Source organism: Oryzias latipes, chromosome 7 (assembly GCF_053564925.1).
Source record: "Oryzias latipes strain Hd-rR chromosome 7, Olatipes_Hd-rR_3.1".
Lineage (NCBI taxonomy): Eukaryota > Metazoa > Chordata > Actinopteri > Beloniformes > Adrianichthyidae > Oryzias > Oryzias latipes.
Genome location: NC_136243.1, coordinates 1747185 through 1758972, shown reverse-complemented (window position 1 = coordinate 1758972; position 11788 = coordinate 1747185). Strand labels below are relative to the sequence as shown.

Below are 11788 nucleotides of genomic sequence, written 5' to 3'. Positions count from 1 at the left end.
AACTAAATTGAATGTTTACAACAACTCCAACTTCCTGTTCAGTCTGGCTGCTGCTTCGCCTTCATCTCACCGCCTGCAGCCGCCTGGTCTCCCCAACGATCCAGACGTAGTGCTGGTTCATCTCAAACACGTCTATTGTTGCATTTTCCACTTTTTTTTTTAGTGTGTCTAAGACCAAATCTTGTTGTTACTCGCACGTGTTTAAAGTTAAAACCCCGTTAGGTGTGTGACATTTATTCTCCACAGGTGATCCACCCCCTGGGGGAGCGGTTTTCGTGTGCTGCAGTCACAGCCGCACACGAAAACCGTTTGGTTGGGGTTGATACGCCATAGCCGTAATTATAACCGTAACATTTCTCCGGCCCAGAAAAAGTTCAGCACTGAATTCATGTATTTAGAAAAATTACAAGCGAATAAATACGTTCTAAAAAGGAAAGTAAGGAACACCTTAATGTGGGGTGGGGGCTGTGAGGTTTCCTCCCCTAAATGTTTCTCTGCTTTCAAGCCCGGTCAATGTCACGCCCCCAAGAGTCATATACCCCACTGTGATTGTTGGTTTGTCAGCTCCACACACAACACTGAAAAAGTGTTATTTATGAAAAAAAACTGGGGGGACGCACTGACATTAAACTTTCATATTAAGGCGGGGGCCGCAAAATATCATGATCCTGGGGGCCGCAAATAGCCCGCGGGCCACAAGTTTTAGGCCCCTGGTTTTGAACCTTGTTGGTTAAGCCACATTCATTCTATTTTTTTTTTCTTATATTGAAATATGTTTTGTTTTGGAAATTAGACAATGTTGACTGTTCTCTTTCTATATTTTAGGTTACCAAAATAAAAGCACTATGACTGTGTTTGGGTAAAAGCAACTTATATCATATACAGTTGCAGTGGTTAACATTGAAATGTCATCATTAAATGTAATCATTAAATAAAATGAATTTGACAATTTTATTACAATGGAAGACGTATTGAATTCAGGTACAGTTTCTTCTAAGTCATACTTTGAAAAAAAAGAAAGAAAATAGGTTCCGGCACAATACCGAGATACGTATCGTAACGCCAGACTCTTGCCAATACACACCCCTAACATATATGCACTTTTCTGGACAGCGCTTTTCTGGACTGAGAGGTCTGAGGTCTTTCCAGGTATCTGTTGTAGCCACTCCTCCAGCTTGGGGGTTACTGCCCCGAGTGCTCCAATTACCACAGGCACCACTGTCACCTTCACTTTCCAGGCTTTCTCCAGTTCTTCTCTGAGTCCCTGATATTTCTCCAGTTTCTCATGTTCCTTCTTCCTGATGTTCCCATCACTTGGCACTGCCACATCCACCACAACGCCTTTCCTCTGTTCTTTATCCACCACTACAATGTCTGGTTGGTTCTCCATTACCGTCCTGTCAGTCTGGATCTGGAAGTCCCACAGGATCTTTGCCCTCTCATTCTCTACCACCTTTAGAGGTGTTTCCCATTTTGACCTTGGGGTTTCCAGTCCATATTCTGCACACATGTTCCTGTATATAATTCCAGCCACTTGATTGTGGCGCTCCATGTATGCTTTACCTGCCAGCATCTTACATCCTGCAGTTATGTGCTGGATTGTTTCAGACGCCTCTTGGCGCAGCCTACACCTTGGGTCTTGTCTGGTGTGGTAGATCTACACCTTGGGTCTTGTCTGGTGTGGTAGATGTTCAAATCTAGACTTAAAATATTTCTGTTTAGCCGTGTATGAAAGGTCCATCTGCACTTTTCTTTCCTTTCCTTCCTTTATTATTAAATCAATTTTCAAAGTTTTTCTTTTCTTTTAAAGTAAATTTTACATTGATTATTTCTATGATTTATTGTGATTTTAATGCACTTTTCTGTTTTGTGAAGCACCTTGAATTACTTTGTGTACGAATTGTGCTATACAAATAAACTAGCCTTGCCTTGCCTAGATCTACACCTTGGGTCTTGTCTGGTGTGGTAGATCTACACCTTGGGTCTTGTCTGGTGTGGTAGATCTACACCTTGGGTCTTGTCTGGTTTGGTAGATCTACACCTTGGGTGTGGTCTGGTGTGGTAGATCTGAGCCTCTATTGCTCTGGTGCTCAGGGCTTGTTCCTGAGCTGCCAGGATGAGTGCTTCAGTGCTGTCCTGTAGGCCAGCCCTTTCTAGCCATTGGTAGGACTTCTTGATATCAGCCACTTCAGTTATGGTTTCAGGGTGCTGGATTTGGGATGGAACCCTCCATGCATGGTGAGGAGCTTTTGTGTCTTAACCTCCGTGGTCTGTATATCTTCCTTTGGCCATCTTATTATTCCTGCAGGGTATCTGATAACTGGCAGTGCGTAGCTGTTGCCCGGGTCTTGTTCTTGCCATTGAGCTGGCTTCTCAGGACTTGTCTTAGTCGTTGGAGGTATTTAGCTGTTGCAGCTTTCCACACACCACATTGGCTCTGGTGGTTATAGATTGCCGCCAGTGTTCGGCAATCGAGCCACCATTAGTGTGTGAATGTGTGTTTGTGGGTGAATGGGACTGTGACTGTAAAGCACTTTGGGCTCTCAAGGAAGGTAGAAAAAAATCTCTTTACAATACATCATTTAGCATTTGGGAAATATTTTATGAATTTTTTTTACTGGTTTGACCCTGAAATGCTCCTGTAACGACTGGAACATTTTTGTACCATATGAGTTGTGGGTAAACAAAAAAGATTTTTCACTGAAAAAAACATTATGCTAAATTAACAATGTTTTTCTGCATGTTTTTCTATAAAATAGACATATCTGAACCCTAAAACACATGTAATATACATTTAGGAACATAACCAGTGTCCCTACCACTTTTGGAAAAACTCTACAGTTGAAGGTTTTGTCTAAACTGTGAAGACATCAGCTTCAGTTGCCAGGAGGAACAGCTGATCACTGTCAGGGAGTTCAACTCGGAAACTTAGTTTTAAGCATCAACAGCAGAAGCTGAGAGCTCAGACACACTGGGTGCTTCCCAAATTTCAGTCCTTTGATGCAATTCTCCACTCCTTTGCAAACTAAAGAAACCTGCATCCAGACCCGGGATGCCAATACTCCACCTGAGGAAAAAGTGTAAAGGTTTACCTGTGAGCTACGCCCCCGCCCCTTTCCTCCAGCAGCTCAGCGTGTCTACACCTCCACCTCCCGTCTGCGACAATTCAAAAGTTGCTGTTCAGATGAAGCAGGGAAGGGGATAGCATTCGTCCAGCCCACACACAGGACGCAAAGTTCAACTTCCTGTAACGCAAACGGGGGGGCAGTTTCAAAGCCAAGAAAAGTGGTAGTAACCGGATCGGAAAGGGCTCACAATGGATGTCTGTTGAGGTTATTCTACACCAGCTGGAGACAAAGAAACCAGTTCTGCAGCCTTAAGCTCTAAAGGAGCTTGTCCACGACTGCTTGTGCATGTAATGAAGAGCCGCTCCAGGGTGCTGCAGAGGCTGCTGACTAGCTGGAGTCATTCAGATGTCAAAGTTGGTGTATTCAGAAGCTGTCCAGGGGCATGTTTCAGAAAGGAGGTTAAGTGTAAACTCTGAGTGCGTTAACCCTGAAATCAGGGAACCCCTGGGTTTTCCGTTTCAGAATGGGAGGTTTGTTAAACCAGAGAAAGCAGAGTAAGTCAAAGCCGTTTCTGAAAGAGAGGTAACTTATACTCGGAGTCAGTGTCCATGGTTACTTATGCTTTGAACCTAACCTGGTCGGGAGCAGGTTTTATTCTCTAAACTCAAGGTTTCTGCCGGTCCCCTCCCCTTTTTAAAGATGAAGCGGTATTTTTCGCTTTAACCTTCATTGCCCACATTTCTGTCACACATTGAGCTCTCCCAGAGACACGTGATGCTGTAGTACCGCGAGAGCCGACGAGAGGAGTGTGGTGAGTTTACTTGGCGGCGCGTAAATTGTAAACAAACATTTTTGATTTATTTCATTACACCGCCATATTTAAATAATCCAGAAAGTTAAAAAAAAAAAAATCTGAAAAAGTTTGTCAAGCATTTGCCAGCCTGGATGACCTGGAGGACCTGGAGGATCTGGAGAATTACATCGACGAGTGTTTCAATACCTGCCTCATGAAGAAATCCAACACCGCCACTCCGTCCACCAAACGCAACCGTCCCGAAGACTCCCCGGGGGCTGCCTCCTCCCCAGGCAGCAACATGAGTGATATCCTGGATTCAATTGATAAAAAGCTCTCCAGCCTTGATTGCCGTTTAAATCTGCTGGAGATCCTCCATAAGTAATTCCAAGGTCTGCGAGAGTCTCTGGAGTTCAGCCAACAGCAGGTGCAGGAGCTCGCAGCGGAGAACCAGGCCCTCAGAGAGACCGTGAAGACCCTGAGTAACGACACCGCCCGTCTCTCTGAGGAAAACCGATCCATCAAAGAAACCCTCCTGGATCTTCAGGCGAGGAGCATGAGGGACAATCTAGTGTTCGCAGGGATTCCAGAAGAGGCAGGAGAAGACCCGGAGAACATTGTTAATTCCTTCATAGAGGTCCACCTGAAACTCCCCAAGGAAGAAGTCCAGAAGATCTCCTTCCACAGGGTTCACCGGCTCGGAGGAAAAAGGCCGGACAATCAGCGTCCCCGTCCTATTGTTGCTAAATTTGAACATTATAAACAAAAGGAACTGGTAAAAAGCAGAGGACGAGAGCTAAAAGACACACATTATAGCGTGAATGATCAGTTTCCAGGCGAGATCCTCCGCCGGCGGAAAATCCTCTTCCCGCTGAGGAGGAAGCACCTGTCTGCTGGAGCCCGCGCGGTGGTTGCCGTTGATAAACTTTTTGTGAACGGCAAGCTGTTCCGGGAACCAGAGGTAACACCCTGGCTGTGCTGAAGGCTTTCAGAGGCGCACTGACATCTGCGCCGCCCAGAAGAAACCCGCAAACTTATTTAATTGAATAGGAAATAATCGGATCATCAATAATCCACACCTCTCAGGAAAACTGTCTTTTCTTTCTCTCACATTCATGTTTCTGTTGTTGTTTCGTTGTTTTTGTTTTTTGTTCTTTCTCTTTCCCTCTCTCTTTTCTCTTCGCCCCCCCCCCTTCCCATTTCCTTATATGTGAATCAGGTAAAGTCAACGCAACCACGGTGAGTATTTATTTATGCACGGAACGGGCGCGCGCGCATACTAGCGCGCATAAGAGCATGCACACGCGATCCCGCACACACACGTTGATAAACTGCAAAAACCTCACTTAGACTCACACAGGACGCACATAACATGCAGCTCATAGCCAAGACACGTTCACCCACAACGCACAGCGCTTGTCAGTGTAGCAGGTACGCACAGCGTGCACGCGCACACGGACGGGCACACGCACTATTTAGCCTTGCACTCTCCCGGTTAGAACAGTTATGAACAGTCTTAACATCGTTAGCTGGAATGTGCGTGGACTTGGTTCTGGGCCAAAGAGATTGAAAGTGTTAAATCACCTGGATGATCTTAAAGCAGATATAGCTCTGCTGCAGGAGACCCATTTATCTTTATCAGCTGGTCATCTCCTGTGCTGTTCCCAGTATCCAGCTATGTATTCTGCCAGTTTCAACTCCAAACTGTCACGGTGCCTGTCAGTTCACCTCCCCCTCACACAGCTCTCCTGCTCTACTGATTGGAACCAGCTGACCTTCATCTCCTCATCACCCTGCCAGCCTTCATAAGGGAGATCCTCACAAGTATCCAGCGCCAGTCCGTTATACTCTCTCCGGTGCTTACGTCTGGCCTCTAGTCAAGTAACCTTGTTCTAGTAAATCCAAGCCTTGTACTTACTCTTTGTCTCATGCCTTCAGGTCAGCTCTCCACTGGTCACGCTGGTTCCTCGCCTCGTTCCTGTCACGCCGTCCTCGGCTCCACCTCTCGCTCCAAGCTGTGCTCGCCGTCCTCGGCGCTCCACCTCGTCACAGGCTGTCTACGCTGTCCTTGGCTCCACCACTCACCCCAAGCTGTGCTCGCCGTCCTCGGCGCTCCTCTTCATCCACGACTCTCATCTCCCCTCTCAGATTAAAACTTCTGACTCTGCCTCGTCTCCTGAGTTTCTTCCGGGTTCCAGCATCTGGGTCTCCATAGAGTTCGACCATGACACAAACAAAGAGGGGTTGCAGTTCTGATTAATAAAAATGTTACATTTACTCATAAGGATACAGTTACTGACCCAGAAGGCAGATTTGTAATCATTAATATATCCATTCAGAATAAGGACTTTTGTATAGCCAGTATCTACGGCCCGAATGTTGACGACTCTTCCTTCTTTCACAGATTCTTCACCTCACTCTCAGTTCACTCTGACTCCACAATCATTATAGGAGGAGACCTCAACCTTGTTTTGGACCCTGAACTTGACAGACTCAGCACAGCAGCAAACCAGCGTACATGGCGCTCTGCATGTATCCTACAGCAGTACATGAATGATCTGGGTCTCTGCGGCGCTTGGCGCTCATGTCATCCAAATGCTAAGGGGTTCACCTTTTTTTCTCCAGTTCACCATTCACACTCTCGTTTAGATTATTTATTAGTCAGTAACTCCCTTTTTGAAAGAAATTAAAAGTTCCAACATTCATCCAATTATTATCAGTGACCATGCACCAGTTTCTGTTACTATTTCAAGGGAAGTACCCAGACCCTCGGGTTCAACCTGGAGGTTTAATACGTCTCTGTTAAAAGACCAGGAATTTATTGAATTCTTTAAAAAAGAGTGGGCAACCTTCTTAGAATTCAACAATACTTCTGAAATATCACCAAGTATTCTTTGGGAAGCAGCAAAAGCAGTCATGATAGGGAAAAACATCTCTTTTCCAACGCATAAAAAACGCAAAGAGAAAGCAGATTTATTAGAATTAGGAAATAAAATAAAAACTCTGGAGACTGCTTATGCTGCTTCTGCACAGGAACACATACTGGGCGACCTGAAAAATTTAAAACTGCAGTTAAATGACATCATCAATAAACAAACACAATTCCAGATACAAAGGCTTCGACTGGAAAGATATGAAAACTCAAATAAATCTGGCAAATTTCTAGCTAATCACCTTAAAATTAATAAAGAAAAATCAACAATCACTTCGATTATGGACCAAACAGGGAATGTCACCCATGACCCGGTAAAAATTAATAATGCGTTTAAAGACTTTTATCAAAACTTATACACTCCACAGATCAATCCATCAGGACAAAGCATCAACTCATTTCTCAACAATGTGAAACCTGCCCAGGTTAAACGAAGATCAAATCACAAATTTAGACTCTCCGCTCTCGTTGTCTGAGCTTCATGAAGCTCTGTTACTTATGCCTAATGGTAAAGCACCAGGGCCTGACGGCTTTCCTGCAGAGTTTTATAAGGAATTCTGGGAACAACTGGCACCAACATTTTATAAAACGGTAAAATTTATCAATGAAAGCCAATCTCTACCACCTAACATGAACTCCGCCAACATTATCTTTCTTCTAAAACCAGACAAAGACCCCACGAGTCCTTCAAGCTATCGCCCCATTTCTTTAATTAATGCAGATGTAAAAATTATCTGCAAAGCACTAGTACAGAGAATAGAAAAAGTCACTCCTCACATAATTGACTTTGATCAAACTGGATTCATCAAAGGCAGACACTCGGATGACAATGTCCGCAGACTCGTTAACATAATAGACTTTGCCACCATCAAAAACCAGGAAATGACTATACTATCACTGGATGCTGAAAAAGCCTTTGATAAAGTAAATTGGAAGTTCCTCATTGCTGCCCTCCATTAGTTTGGGTTTGGAGAATCATTCATCAATTGGATCAAAATATTATATCACAACCCCAATGCATCAGTTAGAACTAATAAACAGACTTCCAACAGGTTTTTTTTGGAAGAGGAACCAGACAGGGTTGCCCACTCTCTCCTTCTCTTTTTGCTATATTTATTGAGCCTCTAGCTGCAGTAATAAGACAGAATGAGAGCATTAAAGGAATCAAAACCAAACACAGCCATCATAAAATTAGTCTCTATGCAGATGACATATTACTGTTTTTAAGTAATTTACATTCTGTAAATGAAACGGCAACAATCATTAATGAATTCTCCTCTATATCAGACTATTCCATTAATTGGAATAAGTCTGTCTTATTACCACTGAACAATAATGCGGAGCAAAGACTCACAATACCAGTTAAATCAGGAAATATCAAATATCTAGGTATCAATTTTTTCCCCAAACTATCAGAACTGGTGCAGCTAAACTACACCCCATTACTGAAAAACATACAGGAGGATCTAACACGCTGGACCAACCTGCCTCTGTCCCTTATGGGCAAGGTAGCCACAGTAAAAATGAAGATCCTACCTAAAGTTAATTATCTCTTCTCAATGATTCCCACACAACTGCCATTAAAATGGTTCAAAACATTAGACTCATCCATATCAAGCTTTTTATGGAACAATAAACCTGCAAAAATTAGTCTAAAAACTTTAAAATCTGCAAAAAGCTGTGGAGGATTAGAATTACCTATCTTCCACAATTACTTTCTTGCAAATAGATTACAATACATCTTAAAATGGTTAAAAAATAATCCAGAAACCAACTCATGGTTAGACTTGGAACAGGCGTTATGTGGAAAGATCAACCTATCAGATCTTCCATTTATTAGCCAAACAGTTAAAAAACAGGATTGTTTCAAAAGTATTAATATAAATGCCACTTTAACAGCCTGGTGGGAATTTCTCAAAATATCAAAATCATCAATTCAACCGTGCAAAATGACACCCATCTGGAACAACCCGGACATCCTCATAAACAAAAAAATTATCCACTTCCCAGCTTGGCAAGCAGGGGGCATAAAACAACTAGAGCACATAATTATTGATAGAAGATTCATAACTCCCCAGGAACTTCAAGACAAACATGGAATAAATAACTTCTTGGAATATCAGCAACTTAAATCAATTATTACTAAAAAGTTTAAATACAGAGACAACGATTTAAAGCTACCAGATGTAGTTACCACTCTGATCAATTTCTCAATGAATAAAACTCTCTCCAAAATATACAAACTTTTATGTAATTTAGATAATAATATTTCACTTCCGACAACAAAATGGGATGCGGATTTGAGCATCAGCACCGATGAAAGCTTTTGGTCAGAACTTTGTCTAAACACCTTTAAACTGACAAAAAGTCCAAATCTGCAGCTAATCCATTTCAAAACTCTACACAGAATTTACTACACTGGATAGAGGATCTTCAAGATGGGTCTCAGCAACTCAGACATTTGTCAGCACTGTGACAGTAATCTACCCGACAATTACATGCATGCACTATGGTTCTGCACGCCTGTCCAGGCTCTCTGGCAGCAGGTATGTGCCGATCTATCAGTCTGGCTTAAGGTTTCAATCACAGCTTCACCGTCACTTTGTGTGCTTGGTGACATGAGTGCCATCGATGTAGAAGGAAGATTAGGCTCTATCATTTTCATAACTCTTTGCATTGCTAAAAAAAACTATTTTAATAAATTGGAAAAGCAAGAAAAATATAAATATAAGTCAACACAGAAATCTGCTGCTTGATCATATCAGCTTGGAAAAAATGTCAGCCCAAGGTTCAAGTAACTTTGAAAGAATTCGGTCTCTCTGGTCTCCCATAGCTAACTCCATGACTTAGGGGGTGGGGGGGCCTGGTCGTCGTTGCTCCTTGCCCTTCTGCCGTGGGCCAGGGTGGGGGTCGGGGCCTCTGGTGCCTGGCGGGGGGTGGTGGGGGCCCTGTTGGTCGGGGGGTCGGGTCCGGCGCCTGGGTGGGGCGGGCTGGGGTGCTGTGTGGTCCTCTGGGCTTGGGTGTGGGGGTGCATGGTGGGGGGCTGGGGGGGTGGTCTGGCTTGGCTTGGGGGGGTGGTCCCTTTGCCTGTGCTGGGGGGGGTTGGCGGGGGGCCCTGCTCGGGGGGGGGGGGGGGGGGGGGGCAGCGGCGCTGGATGGGCTGTCCATCTACACCTGGGGCTGGGATCGGCCCTTCCCTGGCTCTGGGGCGGGACGGGACAACCCTCTTGGGGCCCCCGGTCGCTCTGGGTGTCATCCGCTTCGGCTGCGGGGTCTGGGGTGGGGTGGGGGGGGGTGGGGGGGGGTCTTGTCGGCCCTGTCCTGTGGGGGGGCATTCTGGGGGAGGGGGGGGGCACTATTGGTACGGGGCAGGGGGGGTTGACGGGTCGGGGTCTCCGCTAAGGCCATCGGCGGTTTCCCCGGCCGGTTGGCTGCCTCGGTCCCGTCGAGGCCTGACCAGAGCTCTTCTAGGGCCGGCGTCTGGGGGTGGGGGCCTGGGCTTGCTCCGGGGGGGGGCGACGCTTTCTGGCTCCTCTCTCTCTGTGTTGGGTGGGTGGTGCTGGGCCTGGGGTGTCGGCGCCTCCGGGGGTGGGGCCCCTGGGCTGGGTGGGCCTGGCCCCCTTGCTGGGGGGGGGGGGGGACAGCTGTTTGACCATCGGGGGACAGTCTACCAGCTGTCCCCAACATACCCCCTTCCTCATATAACCTCATATTAGGGTGAGGGGGTGGGGGGCTTAGCCTGCGATGGGCCTTGGGGGGGGAGTGACTAGGCAGTGGCCCCCCTCCTATGGTTGCCGTATGGAGTGGGCCCCCCCTCTTTCGGTTTTATTTGCACCTTAGACATGTAGGGCCCTTGGTAGGGGGGGTGCTTGGACATCACTGCCAGCAAGCAGCAGATGTCCTCCTAGCACCCTACCCGCCAATTTTAACCGCACCTTAGACATTTAGGGCCCCTTGGTGGGGAGGGTGAGGGGACGTCACTGTGAGTAATCAGGAGATGTCCCCTTAGTGCCCTACCCGCCAATTTTAACTGCACCGCCCTTAGTACACACACCCCTCCCTCCTCAATATATACATCCCAACAAAAACACACACACATGCACACCCACACCCTCTTAAACACACATACACGCACACACATTTTGCAAGGAAGGTGGGACCTAGGACCATCTGTCCCCTACCTCTTCCCTGGTGGGGGGTACGGGCCCCTTTGCAACGGCGGCCGTGTCCCCGGGTTGCCGACTTCCTGGGCCCGGCGGTGCTCTCTCCGCGCGGTGGGGGGGTTCACATTACATCTGAGCCGGGGGTGTTCGTGTCCCTGGGGGGTGGGTTCTGGTCCCTGCTCCTGAGCGCTGGGCCCCGCCAAATTTCCAAGTTTCCAACTGTGGCCGAGCCTGGTCGGGCCATATTTACAACACCCCTTGTGGGCCCTCTTTTTTCCCCGGGGTTCCCCCTCCTGGGCGGGGGCGGCGGGCCCCTGCCTTGCTCCTCCCTGGACCAACCGTGGGCCGGGCGGATGGCTGCCTGGAGTGCGGAGCGGGTCTCCCTTGGGGGGTCCTGGTTCGTACCTGGGGTTGGGGCGGGGGGATGCCCGGAACTCCTGGGTGGTGGTGGGGTGCTCGTCCGGGGCTGTGGGCGTCCTTCTTCGGTGGGGCCCTGCGTTGGGCGCTCCCGGCGCGGCGGGGGGGCTGCTCTCCTGGTTGGGCTGGGGTGGCGCTCTCTTTCCCTCCGTGCCTCCCTGCTCTCTGGCTCTGGGGGCCTTGCGGCGGTCCTGCTGGCCCTGGCCTGGGTGGCGGGCTTGGTCGCCCGGGCGGCGGTTGTTCCCTGCTGGTTCCCGTGTGGCGTTGGGGGGGATTCCGGCTGCCGCTGCTGCTGCGGTGGGGGTCTTGGGGTGGGAATGGCTGGGTACTCTCCCTCCTTCTTTTCACATTCCACCATCCATTTTAGAAGAACATAAACACTCACCTAAGCACAGGTGTTAGCTCACCTTTGCAC

General features: G+C 47.4%; 1 long non-coding RNA gene across 1 annotated transcript; it reads left to right on the top strand.

Annotated features, from left to right (window-relative positions):
* Positions 1-3152: 3152 nt before the first annotated feature.
* LOC144993964 (uncharacterized) lies at positions 3153-6028 on the top strand. Its single transcript, XR_013657280.1, has 2 exons — positions 3153-5717; positions 5800-6028. It is a non-coding gene; the product is annotated as an uncharacterized LOC144993964 (long non-coding RNA).
* The last annotated feature ends 5760 nt before the right edge of the window (positions 6029-11788 follow it).